This window comes from Acanthopagrus latus, chromosome 22 (genome assembly GCF_904848185.1).
Source record: "Acanthopagrus latus isolate v.2019 chromosome 22, fAcaLat1.1, whole genome shotgun sequence".
In the NCBI taxonomy this organism is placed as follows: domain Eukaryota; kingdom Metazoa; phylum Chordata; class Actinopteri; order Spariformes; family Sparidae; genus Acanthopagrus; species Acanthopagrus latus.
Genome location: NC_051060.1, coordinates 3,188,940 through 3,210,111, shown reverse-complemented (window position 1 = coordinate 3,210,111; position 21,172 = coordinate 3,188,940). Strand labels below are relative to the sequence as shown.

Genomic DNA, 21,172 nt, shown 5'->3' with positions numbered 1-21,172 from the left:
AAATATGGAAAAAATTAGCATATGCTTTGTGTCTTTGTTTTGTTTTGTGTATAATTTCTAACTGGTGTATTCTGAGCAATTCTAATAATTTTGGAGCACTTGAAAAGTCCAAAAGTCAAAATATATTGAAAAAAGATTGAGTTAAATTTCCAAAATCCACTACATGTTTTTACCTAATGAAACATTCTGCTTCAATCAATATTTGGCATTTAGCCTTTCAGAAATAAAATTTTCACTTTGGCAAAAAAAGCAGTAATCTATCAGCATGAGCAATTACATTTAGATAACTTCAATAGCAAACAAGAAAATGACTCTTACAATATAAAATATTGATGAGATGAGAACAGCAACTCATACACCCTCCTACGGCAGTTGTCATCTTTGGTAGCCAAACTTCATTCCTGATTTAGTGTGACTCAATACCGATCATCCTTACAGACAGAGAGCCTAACTTTATAGAGCATGTCAGTTCCAAAGGCCATTTGGCCATATGCCTCAGGTAAAACTATGTTATTTTTTATGTTTAAATTGCTGCCTAACATAATTTTATGTTTTTTTATTAATTGTTTAAAGTTGTATGTAAAAAGGCTGTATTATTACATTAGAACCTGCAATCCTGCCCCATTCAACAGACTGTGTATTCAGAAAAAATGGGGTATATTTCAACCTGACATATTTTCCATGGACTCTCTGGCTGTTGTGACTTTATGGGTCATGCAGTCTTTGTCACTTTACTGTTGCATTAGTGCTAAGGTAGCCTATATCAGGGTTAGCCTGCTCCACTCTCCAGATAAACCTGATTTTTACATGAATCAATTCATGTGTGTGTGTCTGAGTCAACCCAAAAGAAGGCTCCTGCAGCTCATCATGATAGACTTCTGTTGCATGAGTCTTCTTTTCTCTCTACAACAAAGGTTGGTGAGTGCAAATATATCACAATCCATAGATCCACAATAGCCACATACACTGCCTGGCCAGAAAAAAAAGTCGCCACCTGGATTTAACTAAGCAAATAGGTAAGAACCTCCTATTGGATAATTTCTAGATGGGCAATTATCTTTCAGCTGGCAACTAGTTATTTAACCTTAACTGATGCAATGAGTAGCTTCTCATTTCTTAAACAACCATGTCAAAAGACACATTCCATGGTCATAGAAAAGATGTTAGTCTGTTTGAGAAGGGTCAAATCATTGGCATGCACCATTTCCACATGCGCAATGTGAAGGGAACTCAAGGGATTGGGACAGAACAGCTGTGTAGCCTTAAAGGGATAGTTCGAGTTTTTTGAAGTGAGGTCATATAAAGTACATATCTATAGTGGATCTGTTCCCTACAGTAATCACCGATCAGCGCAGCCTCAGTATGGAGAAGTAGAGAGCCCCTCCAGCCCCAGATGCACAGCTTTGTACTGCAGTGAATGGGGTCCAGAGAAAAAGGTAAATTTAACCACCTAAAAAATCTATAACAGTTCAAGTGTACGTTGTATAGGGAAAATCAATGGATTTTTTCTTCCCTGATGGCACGGGTATATTCCAAGATGACAATGCCACGATTCATCAGGCTTTTGGTGAAAAAAATTAATGCAACACTGGACGGAAACAAATCTTGTGACATTGCAGAAGCTTATCAAACCAATGCCACAGCGAATGCCTGCTGTAATCAAAGCTAAAGGCGGTCCAATAACATATTAGAGGGTGTGACTTTTTTTTTTTTTGGTCAGGCAGTGTATATGGGAAAAGTGTACCATTCAGCATATGGGAATTACTAATGTGTGTCATCATCAGGTTCAATCCAAAACAAAAAAGCCTTTACCTGTGAAAATCAACAACAAACAAGCTAAAAAAAAGAATTGCTGTAAGTCCTAACTGAAAAAAATATTACTGGGAGATGAGCTCTTTGAAAATGTGTTCCCTTATTCAACAAGATGTATAACAGAAAATCTATTAAGGCTTTCCATCAGACTCATTATCTTTCATCTCTTCTAATTGACTTATAAAAAGCCTTGGAGTCTTTCATCTTGATAACCTAAAGCTAATGAGCTTTGCAGGTGTGCCATGGTGTAATCATGGAAAGTAGGTTATTAAACATTTTGGTGCAGCATTGATTTTCTGTCTGAATGGATTAACTTCGTCTCCGGGAGAGATCTGCTCACATAAAGGCCTCCCACAGCACCAAATGCATTAACACACACACACACACACACACACACACACACACACACACACACACACACACATACACACACACACGTGCATACATACATTAAGTGCTGCCTGTCCTGTCTGATCAAACTTAACTACAGGCAGGATATAGTGCCATGCCCTGTGTCATGATGGTTACTAGCCTGAACACTGACATGCTGAAATGGACCCTTTAAAATTTCAGTACACCAAGTAAAACCAGTGTTTCATGGTACAGTATATATTTCTAGTGCCAGGCATTCCAGGGTCATTCACCATCACCATCTAAATGGCATTAATCCAATAATCAAGGCTCAGTCCCTTTTTTCTCATTTTTACCTGTGCCTCCTTGCCCTCAGAACAGCGTTACAAGAGGTATTAGTTGCAGTCTCACCCTATGAATTGGGACAACCCTTCAAGACTCTCATACATAGTTGACGTCTGTGTTGTTTAGGTCAACAGAAGCACCTGGGTGTTTCTAATATGGCATCTTAAACTTTGAATTTCTCTCAGCATTTTTTGGTGTTATCACAATGCCATCTTCCAATTATCTGATGGAGAAGGAAAAGCTTGGACACTTACAATTCGCTCACATCCGTTATGTCTTCAAAGGCAAAATAGCACAGCTTTATATCCTGGCCACTAGTGATGCTTTATACAGGGTTCTCCCCAGAAATTTTTAGTGCAGCGGCGCTGTCATACGGGGGGGACAGATGGACGCTCGCTCGTCACCCTCCCCCACTCCAAAGCAGCTAACATTGAAAATGAGTATAGTGGCACTGAGCTAGCAGTATAGTGGCGCAGTGCCGCTGTTCCACCGTCTGGGGAGAACCCTGCTGTATAAATTAACATTAGCAACCCTTGCACCTACCCTGCGCTGCTATTAGAGGAGAGGTACCAAGTGCAACAACTCCACTGCTGGACTGTAGTTTCTGGTGTCATACTCATCCATGGGTGGATTCAACATTAAAAGATGTGAAAACTGAGAACTGCCATTCACAAATCAGTTATAACAATGTAATATTAGCTAGATAGCCAGCTTGATAACAAAACATTTGCGAACTTGCCCCTGATTGTTTTGTTATTGTTCTAAAGAAAAGGAACATAATTCATTAAAATGGCAGATTGTCCTGATAAGCCTCGGTTTGAAGTGTGCCTCTAATAATTCGGTTTGGTGGACTATGCAGCCCTAACACTTCACCCTAGCCCTCTATCCTAACAAGAATCAGGACTCCTTACCCTTAGACGTGAAAGCACAAAAAAGAGGAGTGAGGTTAAGTGGTAGATGTATAGGATGTTTTGGGTTTGAGCCACATTTTTACATTTAAGTGATTTTTGGACTTATGTTCATCGGAACTGAAGTCCAGAACCCATTCCATAAACTAGCACCATCCATATAACCTTTGGAGATACATAACATGAGAATCACCTATCTTAAGGCTGTGAGGCGTTCATGAACTGAAGCTTGAACTGTGGTATGAACATGCTTCACTGAGCTCAGATCAGCTCCCACGCAGGAACTGATCTCATTTTGTGCTCAGTTGCTCTTGTGCATGTTCAACACAGGTGTGGTTGGATAACAGCAGGCCTCAACACACTGTCTCAAGTGACTCCAATCATTGTGGTCTGATCTTGTTTTTCTTTACTGAGTTAAAGATTTAGTGCCTTTTCTCAGCACCACTATTCCAAAGCTATGAAAAATACTCACTGTTTCCCACACTTTTCTGTTACAATCAAGATGACACATTCACATTCTGATCTTTCTATTTTGGAACTGACAGAAGCTAATGCTGCACAGAATAAAAAATAAGGAGGTGTGATCACTCAGCTGTTGCAAGTTGGATGAATATGCAGATGCAGGTTTCATGAGGCTGGTGTTTGACAGGTTGACTGGATGCTCGCATCCTATTTACATTCTGTAAATGATTGTGGGATCAGGCTGGCGTGTCAGTGCATCTCATCTGCCCCTTCTCCGAGATAGGATTTGCAGATATTGACACAAGGTCTGCCGAGTGCATCTGTCGGTCAATTTCACATTCCCTGAACTCAGAGGGTACAAGAGTAGGGTCGGAAGCAGATCAGACATCTCAGCTAGCAGCACTAGAAAAGGAAATTAAGCAAAATCTAGCCTCATAAGTCACAATGACTAGGAACATGTTCTAAATAGCTCAAACGTGAGATGTGTAAATTAGCTGTAAATGTCAGTGCAGTACCAACCAGAAGTCATTACCATTAATTTCCATCCCAGCAGAGCACAGAAACTAGTTACAGTGACACTGGTGTTACAGGAATTGATCTCAGGAGGGTTTTCCTGCACTGCTGGCCAATACTTGATTAATCATAGCTGGACAGGAAGCTATTGCTATTGCTGTTTGTGGTGGAGCAGTATGTGGAACTGTCTGTGTGTTTGACTTTGTTTATGTGTATATACATATATAAATCGATAGAACCTATAGCTACTATGATGTCATTGCTAGCCCACTGTTAAAAGCAAACCCACACAACTTAAGTTTTGTGTGCAATAGCTATAATTAAGCCTTACAAAGCAGCCTTTGTCATTGGCTGCTCTGCAAGTAGCAGTACTTATATATTTGGCTCTTGTAACTATGGAAATAAGCACTCAATCAACAAACCTGGTGCAATGTATGTTTCGGACTGGTGATTTCGCATGGCTGGAGGAGACAGTCAGCCACTGCTTTGACAAGCAGTGGTGCGCTTCACATTCATCACAGATCTTTGGGCTTTTTAATCATGGTCTGGATAAGAGTGAGAAAAAAATACAGTCGTCTTTGTATTTTTTTCTCACTCTCCACAATTAGGAGAGGAATTAAAACAGTATATTCAATGATCTTATCTTCAGTGAAAAAATACTCCATTACAAGTAAAAATCCTGCATTCAAAGACTTACTCAATTACATAAGTATTATCGTCTAAATATACTCTATATAATATATAATTATAGTATACAGTATATAATAGAGTATTAAAAGTTAAAGTACTCATATTCCATGAACATTGCCACTGTGAGTGTTACATCGTTATACATCATATAATTAGATTATTCATTCTGATGCATTAATGTGTAAGAAACATTTTACTATTGTAGTTTGTCAAGGTGGAGCCACTAAACTGATCACATGTTTTCTATATAAAATCTTAATCTGAGATGTAACTAGTAACTAAAGCTGTTAAATCAATGTAGTGGACTAAAACGTGCAATATTTCCCTCTGAAATGTAGTGGAGTAGAAGTATTAAGTAGCATAAAATGTAAATACTCAAGTAAACAACAAGTACCTCAAAATTTTAATTTAGTACAGTGCTTAAGTAAATGTACAAAAATTACTTTCCACCGGTGCTTATCTACACTGTCAAACGTATGGCTATGCAACTAGGATAACTAGCCTGGTAGTCTGCAAACTTTGCAATGCTTGTACTCAGGCATCTGAGGTGTGCTTTGTCTCTTTGCTTGCGTGGCAGAGCGATGGCTTCTCAGCCATGTTGTGATGTACTTCCTTGGCTGGAAAAGTCTTACAGGGGGCCCACTGATGCGGCTCATCATAAAATTGTTTTCATTGGACAACAAAATTGTAGCTCTCTTGTCCGTGCATATATTGGTCATAAGATTGAAACACCTTTCACACTCAGCCAGGCTGCAAGGGATGGTCTGCATGCTCAAGGAAATCTCTCATACCATTAACTGCTTGGTTTTCACAAAGATTGAACCGCCTGCACAATCATTTCACTTGTGACTCACCATGCCGTATGCCAGGTGTTGATGGCCAGTATCTTGTGTCCAGAATGCTGAGATCACAAAGTGTTTCACCTCCAAATGAGAGGCGCTTCTCCATGTTGTTGATCAGACTTTGTAGGAACTGCTTTGCATTGACTGGGGTGAGCTTTGCATTTGACTCCAGTGAAACCGACCCAAAATGTCCTGAAGCGTGTGCTTTCAATGCCTCCTCCGATTTCTCTCCTGGAGAGCCTTTGAATGATGCCAGCACTCGGAAGGTGCGCTTCAGAAGCTGTTCTGCTCTCAAAAGTGTGATTGAACGGGCCTGGAGTTGCTGAAACAGGTTTGCATGTTCAGACAGTGCATCGTACATGAGTCCAAGGTCACACAGAAATCCTTTGCTTTGCATGCGATGTGCCAAGCTTCTATAAGTATACCTCTCTTAACCATTTCCTGTTTGATCTCCTGCAGCATTTTCAAGGTGTTTCGAAGGTCATAAGACCTCCACACAGTAGAATGAAGTGGTTGATTGACTGAACCTCATCCACAGCATCAGATACAGCCAGTTCCAAATGTTGGTTCATGCAGAAGAAAACAAAAGCTGACATTACAGGAACTTCAGAGGCACTAACACTTAGGTTGTGTCTGTAGATGCATCTATATCCAAAATGCACATGCTCGAATATGGCCGTGGTTGGGCTGGTGCGTTAGAGGGCACAATGGGGATAGCGGGAGCGTTGTCCATGATGTGCTTGTGCCATATGAGCACTGCCTTCCTTGGCACAAAGACCCACCCACTCTGTGAAGCATTTGAGTGCTGCCAGGGCAAGCCGATCAGAGGCAGTGTTGGCTTGGCATGTCACAACATGTTTCATGCCTTTTTTCAAAGAAAAATAAAATATTGGGATAGTGGGATACATCTCACGGTACCTGGTAACCCAACCAGAGCTGAGCATGCACAGCAAACCCTGTCTGACATGCAGCTTAAAACTGTGCTTGCTCAAGCATGTTTGACATTTAGATTAGGTTAGAACAACAGTTTTGTAACTTATTACAAAAGAAATTATCTCTACCATGTGAAAACACTCATATTGTCCCTTATGTGTTTCTGCACGGTGATTTTTTTGAGCCTGCACACCTGACTGTGACTTTTTGTGTGACAAGGCATGTCTCAACTAATAGTGTGCTGTCATCCTGTGTTCTCCAGGTCATCTGTTTCTGTTGGTGTGGGTGTGAGAGACGTGGAGGCTGTGATTAGCGGGCTGAGCCCGTGAGTGAACCTATGGCAGAGAGACAGCACAGTGCAGGTAAGAAGTGCCAAAAGCGCAGAGAGCCAAGCACACAATCTGTACCCAACTGCAAGACAACAAAACCAGACAAAGTGTACAAGGACATACCTGGGGAGAGAACCTTCTGTCCCACGTTGTAGTTCAACATGACTATCTAAAGCCCTCTAGAGGTTGACGCACAGATACAGTGAAAAACACACAGAGGATTATTACAAGATTACAAGTTACAACCTTCATTTATTGTCATTAAAAAAACAAACAAACAACAAAAGTGTTTCAAAAACACAACTGTATTTTTCAATTTTAGAAAGTGTGTGCTAATGATGAGTTTTGGGATATAACAGTCTGGAGAATGAAGCTGCTCTGTAGTCTGGTGGTATGACAGCATACTTCTGTATCTTTTGTCAGATGGCAGAAAGGTGGATAGACTGTCTGGGGTGACTGATATTTTGCCAGTGTTTCCTAGTATAAAACTATGTAGTGGATACATCCTCTCTAAATTATCAGCTGACCTAGTATTTTGTTCTGAGGGAACCTAAAGTAGAACAGGGATCATCCTTTGAGGAGCATTATGGTGGTGTATTTGTTTTGTATAAATTGGAATTTTAGCTTGCTGTTAGCTCCAGGACAAAGATCAGATGGTCACCTCACAAAAGATATCCTGTTAAGGCTTTCCTTTTTTGTCTGATTTTAATAATCTAATGGTTGTGCATCAGACAGAATGCCAAAATTCCCATTGTTTCTGGCACACTATTATCTTGGACTGAACCTGCTGAGCTGGGATTGACCCTTGGTGCACTCCTTCTGATTGGTACAGCTGACCACAGGATGCAGATACATTACATCTGATTGCTGGTACCGACTACAGACTTTTTGACATACACATATTCAAAAAGCTGCAGTAAAAAGTGCAGAGGCTGTACTTGAATAAACCAATGTTTGCAAAAAGCTTATTGTCCATGTCAGAGGGGGGGAAACCTTCTTAGTATTTTAAGCAGTTCTTCTGAGATACTTGTTGCCTCCTCTACCAACTAAATTGACTTCTGTTAAGTCATGCACACTGCTGCTGTATTTAAGTATCACTATAGGCGCTCATGTGCAAGTGAGAGTGGAAGAAATAGAACTGGAGACAATTCATACATTTGAGAAGTGAAACTGGAGCCGAAGCAGGTTTGGATGAGCAGCTGATGCATGTGCTTGGATCAGTGCTGCAGGAGCTGTGCGGGGGTTCATCATTCTTCAGGTCAATCCACAAATGTCCTTAGCGATGACAGATGCATCGCTTTAAAGGCATTGGCAGCAGATGCCTCTTTCATCCGCAGAGGGCAGCCATGCATCACTCCAGTCCTCAAACAGCAAATCAATCTGTTGCAGCCAGGTGGGACAGGAGACCACCAGGAGTGACAAAGGACAATAAAAGAGCCACCACAAGAAAGCTGAAGGCAGCGCTCATTTGTTCGCTGGGGGCACACCACAATTAACTGTATTCGTGCATATGTGCATGACTGTGGTGGACTCCTTTGTTGTTGATTTACTAAAATGTTTAGAAATAGTGATCATTTAGAAAAATGGGCCTTCATGTCTCTGTTGTATCTATTTCTACAGGGGGGAAACAATTAAAATATGATATGATATCAATTTAAATTTGTTACATGCTGTTTTTATCTTCTATAGATATATGACCAATAGGAGTCATGTTGTATTTCTTCGACTGTTGGACAAATGACCAGTGCTGGATAACAGTAACACTATTAAGAGTAACATTACAAGATTGCTACCGTTCAAAAATAACTTTTTATGTTATGTACTTACGTTGGAGTACTTTAGTTTGACCATAAAGTACGGTATAATCTCTCTGTGACTTGTTGTGCATGTGAGTTTTATTGTTCAGATGGCACGTAGCCAACTGCACATGTACCTCTGAATGTACTGACCCTTGCGTCATTTTGTAACCATCTTTAGAGCCCTCAATCGTTAACTGGACAGCCTGATAAATGGAATGGCAGCGGAATAAAGAGCTGTAAATGTTATATTGCAACTAACAATCTGACAGTTAACTGGGCAGAGGCATAAAAGTATTAGGCACAGCTGTTTCAAAGAAAACAACAACTAATGAACCCCTAAACTATGAGAGAATAATGGGAATATTTCCCTGAAGTTAATGTTGTCCTCTCTGCCATCTCGCTACACTGAATGAGACAGCTACACATGGGCAGTGACTGTAGGTTTACCTTCAGCTGGCACACAACCACCAGCTGAGCAGCAGGACATAAAAAGAAACAGTGACGTGCTTCAGGGATTTTCTCATATTTGTGGAGACAAATGGAAAGGACAAGAAAGCATTTTTTCCAGTTATTGATTACTTTTATGAAAACCAATCTAAATAAAAGATTACTTGAATTGCAGAACTAATTCGTTATGTAAATCATTGCAACAAATAATGGAATCCAAGTACTCTAACTAATTACTTTGTAACAAGTTACCCGAACACTGCAAATGACTGATGGGTCATTCCATACCAAGTTGTGGATTTTCTTTAAAAAAAAAAAAAGAAAGAAAAGAAAAAGAAAATCACATTAAAACCTCTTTTAAAGTCATGGGATTTCTATAGCTGTACTCCAAATAATTTTGTAATATAGTGACTTTTTAATGAATGCCTTTAGAGCTAAACCTCACCTCTGTGTATGTGTATTATAAACCTCGCCAACGTCTTCTTTTCACTGGATTGGGTTGAAATTTGTCCCGACCCCAAAGATTGGGGGGCCCATTAGCTCAGCTGGTAGAGTGGGCTTCCCTTGTACAGAGGCTATGTGTTTGCTACAGCGGCCCCGGGTTTGAGTCCCAGCCTGGGGCCCTTTGCTGCATGTCACCCCACCCCATCCTGTTCTCCGTCATCTCTGAAGCTGTCCCATTGATACAAAGGCCCAAAAAAACTTGAATTTTACCCAAATCTCCAAACTGGTGGAGATATTAATTTTAATTTCAAAAATGTATATTTCCATTGGCTCCATAAGTATCTTTGTTTTTGCAAGATATGTGGCAATCTATTCTAATCTATTTTAACAAAAAAATGTTTAGATGTGACAGAACAAGATTAATACTACTCACAATCAGTATTTGGAAGCAAGAAAGTTAAGACTAGTGAATATATACATTTTCTGAAGAGATATTCTTTTTGTGGGTAGAAAAAATGATTTATTGTTATCAATTTGATTCATGGAAATAATGACCTATTTTCACTCTGATGCTTCTAAAATCTTTTCAGAGAGATTGTCCTGGGTGTTTTGGATGTTGTGCGGGAAATACACATTTGATTATTAGGAATTAACAGAAATTCAGTGAGAAGCACTTCATTAGTCTCTACATCACTGTACAGGTTAAACCATATTTATTTCAATTTGTAAATTTGAGTTGTGCATTTCCTCTTGGAGAGAGTTACATTTCCTACAGCCTGGATTTCAGGTATTTTTCCAGTCGTTTTCTTTCTGTCTGGTCCTCTTATCCCCTTAAGAGCCTGAGCAGTGACTGCAGCTGAGTGGATCAATCTATGAATTGCCCATGAAATTCCCAGGCTGAAATCCCTCTGATTACATTTCACGGATAATGTGGAGATTTTAACGCACCACGCTGAGTGTACACAATATCTGGCAGACCTTCCAAGTATTGAGTTGCATCCCCTTATGATCAACTACACTTGTTTGAGGCTTCAGGTCTTTTCAGATCAACTCGTTCATCAGTTCGCCCATAGCTCCTATTCAGGACTCATGGAAATGGGATGATGAAATCAATGAGAAATCATGAAACTCTTGCACTCACTCACTCAGTCGATTTAACTGACAGTCTAACTTTTGTAATGCTCGTCTTTTTATCAGTCATTTTTCGGAACTGGAGTCCTTGTGTAAAAGCGATTTGATTTAATTGTTAACTTGCAGAAACGGCAGCAATGTTTCACCACTCATTAATTACAAATTGCAGAATCATTTGCAATCTTGCAAGGCACATTCTTATGTGTGTGATACAAGTATTCTGTTTGTTGTGATCTTGTCAAAATGCATGTAAAATAAAATACAGCCATCCTTACCTGAACAACTAGGTGGACTGTGACACCAGCTCATGCAGACATCTCTTGTGAGGTGCCAGTCTTGAGACGTGACAGTGGCTGTATGGAGAGGAGGTTTGGGACGAAATGTCTGTCACTGTCTGGGCTGAGCACTGTACTCTTCAGGCAACTAAAGTAGCGCTCCAGACAGTGACAGACAGGGGAGATAACAGAGGTGCTGTATGTATCAGACTAGGGCTGTCACCATAGAAGATTCTCAGAGGATGATAACCAAAAGAATTCACAATAACAATATTATTGTGATATATACAGACATTTTGGGGGGGGATGCTGACAGTCAAATTCATCTTAATTTTTTGTGTGTGTGTGTATGTGTTTCGTCTGTTTTTTGTCAATGAACTACATTCATTATACCATTGTAGGAGGTGGAGGGAGAGTCTGTAACCATAAGTGTCTGTCGTTTCCACGTGATTCCTCACAGCAGCAGTAAATCAATGAGTAGCAGCCACACGTAGCTCACAGTTAACTGTTACTGCAGCTTTTTCTTCTTCTTGTTTTGTTGTATGGCGGTTGGTAACCAGTGTTGACGTGCATTACTGACACCTACTGTAAGAAAGAGAGCAGAAACAAACAAACGACAAACATGGTATCAATATTTAAAGCATCATTGTAATTGTCAATACCGGATACTGGCAACACCCCTCTGTAAGACGTGAACGTACTGCATGTATAGAGAGAAATAAACTTGATTGAACAAAAAGGACATTCAGCATATATTAAGGGTATTTCTAATTGAAATCTATTACAAATTCAAAAAAAAAAAAAAAAAAAAGATTAACTGACCCGAGGTTCAAAGCACTGAGCATCCTCCTTTAAACCCCAAAAACTGGGAGGGTCTTCCCAGGCTTCATGGTCTCAACCAATCCCTGTTCTTCTTTATTTCTGCTGACACTGCTATTTTTCTATGTTCTTCCTTCTGCACCTGTGCATAGGTTCAGCGCATGTGACTCCAGTGTCTCTGTTTCAGCAAGTCTTTCACACTTGGTTACCCTTCATTTCTTAATTCTATCAATATAAAAGTTTTTATCAGTTATCATTATTTACTAACTATGGTTATTTCATCCTAACCACTATCTATTTACTATGGTTATTTTATACTACACACTCAAAAAAAAAAGAAAGAAAGAAAAACAGTCAACATTCTGTGATGAGGCTGTCAAATAGCCTCGGCTATTACTCTCCCCCACTGAATCATCCTGTAGTCTCTAACATCCTCCTCCTCTTCTACTCACTGTAATTTGCTCTCATCCAAAAATATTCCCCTCCACCTCAATCCTGAGCTGGTGTTTTTACTGAGTCTCTGCTTGTATCTGTTGCATATCTTTTTTTTACAACCAAAGAAATATGTTTGTTGCATCTATTCTGAGACTTGTTGGGCACACTGACCTCATTTCACTTTTAATATTGGAATTGAATCTTGTTCTTATAAATAGTACTGGATAGAATTCATATACTTTACATGTTCATTTTTAACGAATGCCAACATGAGCCCTCCTAAAATTCCTTAGGAGCAATAGGTGAGAGTTGACAGCAAGCAACAGGAGCCTTACTTGAGACATGACAGAGCTTCATTTGAGTCTGTCGTTGGAGACAAAAATAAGCAATACTGGAGCTATTTAAACAACAATAACAAACCCGCCCAGAGGAAATTTTTACTGCACAAAGCTTGCTCCTTTTTAGCATGGGGGAGAAAAAAAATGAGATTTATCATTCATTTCTCCAAAAATTTAGTAGGTGCAGTAGGTGAGACATGACAGCTAGCAACATGAACCTTACTTGAGACATGACGGAGCTTTATTTGAAACCTCCTTTGAAAACAAAAATGAGCAATACTGGAGCTATTTTTGAGCATATTTATCGACACTGTTGAAAACACTAAAAAAAGGCCTTTATTCAGATCACCATCTTTAGTATACAACACAGCAGCACTTTATGAAGCACAGTTTGCACAGAATCATGATTTCCGACAATACTGATCTCTTCAGAAACAAATGCAGATTGCTTCAACCAACCTGTAACAACTGACTATTTCATTTGGTAGTGAAAAGACAGTTTAATGTGTCTCTTCTCAGTGAAACTTCTTAAAGAAGTGTCTGTGTTCCACACAGCTGTACAACAATGCAGAGCATTTCATTACTTTAGACTTTCAGCAGTTCATGTGTATGAGGACTTATTTGACCATGATCACCTCACCAAATGCCTTCTCAACCCATGTCCATCCATCCCATGTGCTATAGTGCATGATGTACCTGCAAGAATGACAGGAAGCCTAGATAACAACTCATTGCATTGCACTTATTTAACTTTCATGTGGTATTTCATAAGGATTATAATCAGACATTTTTTAAGGTACATTGGGTTTTTTTTTATGTAAGTGCATTGGATTCAGAAATGAATAACAAAATAACATTTCCTTTTGTAAATGTCAAATTTTGGAGTCATTACTGAATATGAAAAGAATGAATGAAACACAGATTAATAGGAGCATGGCAGATCTGCCAAATGCTGACCCAGATCTGAATATTTGTGTGTATGGGAGAATAATTAATTATACAGCATTTTACAACAAAACATGAGAAAGTCCTGTGGGGTGAATAAACACATAAAAATAAACATACAACGAAATAAGCAATGTACTTACATAGACCCAGATTAGACATAGATATGTCTGTTGGCCAGGTTGTCATCATATTATTTTGAATTTCTGTTTAATGTACCACAATTAAAACAGCTTGGTTGCTGTCCACATTAGTTGCATTTGTGTTTGTATTGAATAGAGGTACATGTTCCTCAGGTGAATAATATGAGGAAAGAAGTATGTGGTGAACGGATGATGAAATCCATGAAAGTTGGGCCTAAATAATTATGTTTTTAAACCCACCCAACCTGAATCTCTCCACAATGGCAAGTTAGAAAGCTAGCTGCTAATGGCTCTAAGTCAGGGCACTGGCAGCCAAGATAGGTCAAATGACTGCAACCCTGTTGCTAGACAGGAATTATCATTCAAAAGGTAGAGGAGAAGTAATTTTCTAAACCACAAAATGAAACACAAGGAAAAGAGTAGTTGACACTGAAAGCACTACCCACCCACCACTACCCCAACACAGTCAAACTAGGGGAAACACTGGTTTTAAAAGTTAAAAACTGTGCGTTACCATTTTGGTCATCCTTGGGTGAGCCAGGGTCTATACTAGCTGATATCATCTTCAGTGGGTAGGGCAGTCTTTTGGCCATCTCTTTCATTCTGTGAAATATGATAAAGTACAGAACTTTTTGTTTTTTTTTAAAAATGTGGCTCTTAGTAAACTTGTTAGTAAAGTCCTTACAGCAAATTCTACATTAAAGGTCCCATCTTATACTGTTTTTCATCAATTTCATACAGCTGTCTGGTCCAACAGCTCTGTATTCGATATGCATTGCCCCAAACCAATCCATGGTCCTGAATTTCAGCTGTCTAGAAGTCGCTCTACAGAGCTCTATTCAGAGCAGTCTGTTTCTGTGCCTGCACCTTTAAATACTAATGAGCTCCCTCTGTCAACGCCTATTTGGAGAGCCCTTCCTGCTATTTCACTCTCAGGGAGAGGATGCCCCTTGCATTAGCAGTAGCATGCGCTAAGCCGATTTCCAGTTGACTTCACCATACTCGTAGGCAACGGTAAATACTATTAAACCGTGGTGACGCTTTTCAGTGGCTCGGGTGCAGTTGCTGGGTCCGGCATGGTTGGGACTGATCCTTTTACGAGGGTCAGATATCTCCTATCACCGTGCAGAGGAGGCCGGCCTATGATAATGACAGATTCTGAACAGCCTGTAGGAGCACCGTGTTACCAGTTGGTGGGCTCCAGAGACTATGCAGGAATCGTTTGTTTTCCTCATTCTGGGAGTTGGAAGGACCAGAGAAAATGATATGGGACCTTTAATATCATGTAGTGCACAGAAACCTTACTACTGAGACTACAGTCACTGCATCACGAATACAATCCCTAAATGCCCTACAGGTCTTTATTTCAAGGTTGTTAATGGGCTTACCAAATTTATTTCTTACTATAAATGACTACTATTGAGAGCTCAGATGCCCATAGATCAATAATATGATGTTCTTTGGATCAACACTAGTCACAGCTTTCTTTGCATACCTATTTTTTGCAACACACAAACTATTTAAGGTACACAGTATGCAAAGATCATCAAATGCCTCATTTAAGGAATGGTGAATAGAATGATTGTACTGTGTTACCTCATCTACTCAGCTCAACCTCAGCAGACTGAAGAGACCACTCGACTTTTCCTTGGGTTCACAGCACAGCAGATTATTTAGCAGTGCAGCACATCTGTTGACGTCACATTTATATGTCAGGATCTGGTTATTATACACAGATTAAATATTTAACTGTCATGTATCATCACAGTAACAGTGTTACATACATTGGCAGCTGTAAACACTGAAAAACATTATAAAAATCCAGCCTGCAGTTTGGTGCTGACCTGTACTGAACATATAAGGAGTAGATAACGTTTAGAATCATCAGTACCATCAGAGAACGTTACAGAGATTGTTTTTGGTTCCTATCTGTTTCCTGAATATATCACTACATGTGTGAATGTAGTAATATATTTCGTTTCGTTTCCTCTGGGCAGGATTGTTGGAGATTAATTAAATAGGGTTCACCTATCTGAAGAGGTGGGCGGCTGTAGCTTAGCGGGTAGAGCAGGTAGACTAGTGATTGGAAAGTCGCTGGTTCAAATCCCAGCTCCAGGCAGGGCTGAGCTGCATGTTGAAGTGTCCTTGAGCAAGATACTGAACCCCACATTGCTCATCAGACTTGTCCAGGGAGTATCCTGCCCTCGCCCTGAGACAAGGCCTGGATTGGCTCCAGCAGCAACACGCCGCGACCCCATGGAAAGGGTTACGGACAATGACAGAACATGTATCTAAAGATGCATTATAATGTGTACCAACACATTAGAGTAGCACATTAACACACAGTGTCTCTAGAGCAACTGGTGATGTTTCCCTCATACAGGTTAAAGTCACTTAGTAACAGTACGACTACCTGTGAAAGAACATGTGATAAGTTCTGATCAGTTTGTGAACTGAATCGTATCAGTGGCAGTCATTATGTTCATTTCAGTGATCATGCATATGTTATGCAATTATATATGCTATTTTCTTTTAAGAACACATATAATTACACTTTAATTCTTTTCTGCTATGATGCACAATAAAGAACTATGAGGTTCTGGATGTTCAGTAAATATAATTTAGAATATCTAAATCTATATCCCCTCTCTCTCTCTCTCTTCGGTTCATTGTGACAAACCAAAGAACACTTCCTTGTTCCACTTCAACAACTGAACAGATCATAAGCTAATGAATCCCAATAAAACATATATGTTTGTTCCCACAAAGTTATGAAAACATCAACATTTAACTACTGGGAAGTGACAGGTGAGGCGAACAAGCCCTTTGTGATCACATCAATAACACTGTGAATTAAAATAACTCCCCATTTCATATTTTGCACATGATACAGACTTTGCTCATCTGACTGAAAGACTTGCACTTGTTTGTCGATCTTCCTCCTACACCAAATCATCTCACGTCCTCCTTTACTCCCTTCATAATTACTATGGCCACTAGAGGTCACTGCCTCTCCGCTCCTTTTACAACATAGTATGCCTAAGATCCCTCTGGCTGCTCCTCAGTGAGAGATGTCAGTTAATGTACTGTGTGAAGAAGGGAGAGGAGAGGATGTTAATCTCAGTGAGAGCATCAGAGTATGGTGCTCTGTAAAGGTTAATTGGTACCACTTCTGAGGCTAGAAACACTCTCTTACACTCTCAACTCTCAACACCATACAATGCAAACACTTAAATCTATGTCCATTCACCACTTTCCTTTAACTTTAGACAATCTAAAAAATCTAAAATGTAGATAAATCTAAAACAAATTACACTGCAAATTAACGCGTTATAGAAATTAACGCAATTAATTCTGAGATTCTGAGTGGCAATTAAATGAGTGAGCATTTTAAATTTGGCCCACTGAATGACCCGTAGGGTATTTGGCAGTGGCATATCAGGGTAGCACTAGCACCGAGGAACTTGTCTGGACGTGCTCATCAATTCCCACCTGTGTCGCTAGTCAAAGCAGGGTGACAACAGACATGAGCCGTTTTTAGACAGAGCACCAAGTCGCCAATTTGCCCGTCCTTTTGGCGGCTCAGTCCGCCAGCAAATTGGGGGTCTGTTTTGGTCCGCCGTTTTTCCGCCTCGGAGGGTACGCTTATTTCTGCCTCGCCTGCTACCTAAAAATAAGGCAGCAATGTGCCGGCCTCTGAGTGAGGTGGGCAGAGGTGTCAATGACCTGCACTGTTGTGCGACCCACAGGGAGTATTAAAACCAAGAAACAGCCGATCACAGCAGTCAGTCCATCACTTTATCTGCGGACATTAAGATGAACAACTGGACAGCCGCAGAGATCCAGGAGATGCAGCGTCTCCTCGGTCTCTGTAGCTGTTTGGTTGTGTTAGCTTGTTGTTGTGTCGGCAAGCTAAGGACGGTCGCTTCTTTCAAATTAAAAGCCCCTCGCTAAGAACCCAGTTCTAAATGGGGTGCAATGTAAAGCTCTTATTTTGAAGACAAATTCTATGTCACTGTTCACAGCCTTATACTTCTACTATTCATTTTGAATTGCTGTATTTAGTCAGCTTTGGTATTCATTTTGAATTGCTGTATTTAGTCAGCTTTAGCGTTCATTTTGAATTGAGAGTCTGCTTAAGTGCCTATTTGAGACTCAGCCTTATTTTATTTCTGAATTTTATTTATTTAAGTGTATTTGTATTACATTCATTTATGAAACGCACTTCACAAAAAAATGGATTTCAAATCTTCTCTTCTTAGTGTATTCAATTGATTAGTCATGCAATACAATTTTATAATGTCCTAGAATTCGAAATTTTTATTTGGGTACCTTTAGCAGATATGAGATTAAAATGCGATTAATTAGATTGATTAATTACAAATCCTGTAATTAGATTATTTTTTTTAATCGCCTGACAGCCCTAAAACAAATATTTAAAAAGAAATCTTCTCATCAGACCTGAACACACCTTCAGCTTACATACTTATTCAGGTATTCTTTTACACATACTGCCACAGAGCGAGCAGTATGGGTGGAACAACTTGTTCTAGTTGTCATTTTCAGTTAGAGCCTGGTTATTAGTCATTAGTCCGAATCTGTCAGAGAGAGGTCCTGTATCTCCACAGCTACCAGCCGGATTGTTTTTGCATCCAGTATTCATTGATGATGATTCTTTTGAGTCAAGTGATCACATCTTCGTACATTCTTACATGCTTAAACATTCAAATTAAAGCTGGAATTTCAGAAATGGCTCTGTTGTAAACAATAGCTGGACTCCAGCAAGAGTAAAGAAAGGCTGTTTCCTAAGATAAGAGACACATAGAACTGTGACACTCTGCTGCTCTGACTCTCTGTTTTTAACAGAAACAGTATTTTCATGAACTCAACAATTTCAAGCTTGTCTATTTCACTTCCTGCACATTAAAAACCTTCCAATAGCTCAAAGACAATCATAACTTCCCTTCTTATTGTAAGCGTTCCTTGTGAAATGCATTAGTAGTATAGCATTCTATTGACATTAGCTTAACATGTGGCCATGCCCACCCACGTGGCACTCATGGCCACCAAATCAGAAGTCTTCTTGATGGATCATCCACTGAATAGCAGTCAGTGAAAGCTGTTTCAATTTTCTGATCACAACTCAGTGATCACTTGAGTGTCACTCCCCTTCTCTTACCCTGTTTCCTGTCACACTCTTCAGCTGTTCTCTCAATAAAGCCAGAAAAAGGCCAAAAACAAAAACTGTTTAAAGTTATCATAATTTGATACAATAATTAAAATGGAAAATACGATACAGTAATGTAAAAGCCCTAAAACTTTGTGATCATGGGGTGTCATTTAATAGAACATTTGAAATAATTAAATGTAATGTTAAACAGTCACAGTTAAAATGATTAAATGTTATTATAACAGTTATATGAATGGGGAAGCGGATCCAAAAACATGGAGGATTCTCAATTCACTATGAATGTGTAATAGCTTAAAGCTATAACAGCTTACAATATAAGCCTCTTTCAAATAAAATCATTCCTTGCTCTGCAGCTGAGGGCCATTAAAATTACAACTTCAAAAGCTCCAACTTCCTGTAAGAGCTGAGGACCTCACATGGAGGCATGTACTCAAAATATGGTGTAACGTGCTGATGTTAAGCGAACAGTAGAGTGGTGTGGGGTACTCAGTGGACCAGATCACTGAGGCAGTCTGGCATAGCGGCAGATATGTTCTCCCTCTTCGGAAACCACAATATGGGAACACTGTGTTTGCTGGCCTGACGTTATACCAGCTGCCCTCTTTATAATGCAAGTAGTACACACAGACCATGTTGGGCATGGTCAGGATACGGCCAAATGGCTGACACTGGTCTCTTCATGCCTGTTAGCTTTGAAAAGTTAATAAATCAGTTCATTTTACAGTCTGCTGACTGCCGAGGCAGTGAGATGTAAAATTCAGCATGGTGAGAACAACATTTACAAAACACACAAAGGCTGTCACAGTACTTTGGACTGTGTGTGTGTGTGTGTGTGTGTGTGTGTGTGTGTGTGTGTGTGTGTGTGTGTGCGCGCTTGCATGAGTGTGTATGTGTATGTGAGCAATACCAATGTTCATGGCATCCAGTGGTGCGTTGTACCCACTTCACCGTTTTACACCATTGATGGTTGCCATTTGTGACTTTTGAAGCAACGTCTAAATATTTAAAGGCATTTAATCACATCATAATTCCTCCTTTGTCCTCAAGACCCTGAGTGATGTGTGTGTTTGATTTACAGCTGAGCCAGCAGGGTCACAGAGACACAGACAGACAGACAGACAGACAGACAGACAGACAGACAGACAGACAGGAGAGTAAGGACTTAACCATGTAGCATCTAAATTAACTGATGTTGACAGGCACAAGTGGCTTGACCAGGACATGCTTCAAAGGTCAACAAAGTCATTGGCTGTGTTTGTGTTTGTTCAACCAACACCTGTCACCTAGCCAGCCCTATAAAAATATACACATCTACAAATTCATTGTGATTGGTCAGAGCAGCTGAATAATTCAAGATGTCCCCAAATACCTTCAGCCACGTGTCTGACAAATTACCTTGTTGGCAGCTGCCCTTTAGACTGAGACATGACCCGATGTCTGGGAATCATCGGATAATCCCTAATTCAGTCGTAATAAACGAAAGCTTAACAGCAAAAACAGAAGTGGTCCATGTATCACTTATTCATTTGATAATCAATTGAGAATCCAAAGTCAGAAAATGAAAATTGTATTTGTTTTTAAATTACTTATTTATGAATGTGGCAGACTTTTGATTTTATGCTCAGATCAAAAACAGAGAGTTAAACAGGGTTAGGGCTGCTCTCTTTGAATTATACTCTCTTTGCTGGTGGATTGTCTCTGGGCAAGAGCGAGTGGAAAGGCTGACTGTCTGAAGAGCGGGCTGTCCTTTGGCTTTGCGTAAAGCCCATAATAATAATAATAATAAAAAAAAACACTAAATGAATGTAACTTGTTATTTTATTTCTTTATTTATGGACACAGAAAGAGAACAAATAAACCAAATTCTCACTTTTTTTCATGTTTCCATTTGCCAGATTGGATTGAATAATTAAATGAATGAATGCTACACAGACCCATGTGAACACTTCTTGCTTTGAACATATTTTTGTTGTGTTTTTTGTCCAGTAAGGACCTGTCATTTACTTGTTATTAGATTACT

At 39.7% G+C, this 21,172-nt stretch overlaps 1 protein-coding gene across 3 annotated transcripts in view; it reads left to right on the top strand.

The window, feature by feature from the left end:
* lrfn2b (leucine rich repeat and fibronectin type III domain containing 2b) overlaps positions 1 to 21,172 on the top strand; it is a 126,678-nt gene that overhangs the window by 65,818 nt on the left and 39,688 nt on the right. For all 3 annotated transcript variants that reach the window (XM_037087506.1, XM_037087505.1, XM_037087504.1), the window contains one exon: positions 7,119 to 7,218. The gene's annotated coding sequence lies outside the window, so the exon portion shown is untranslated. The remainder of the gene's footprint in view (positions 1 to 7,118; positions 7,219 to 21,172) is intronic.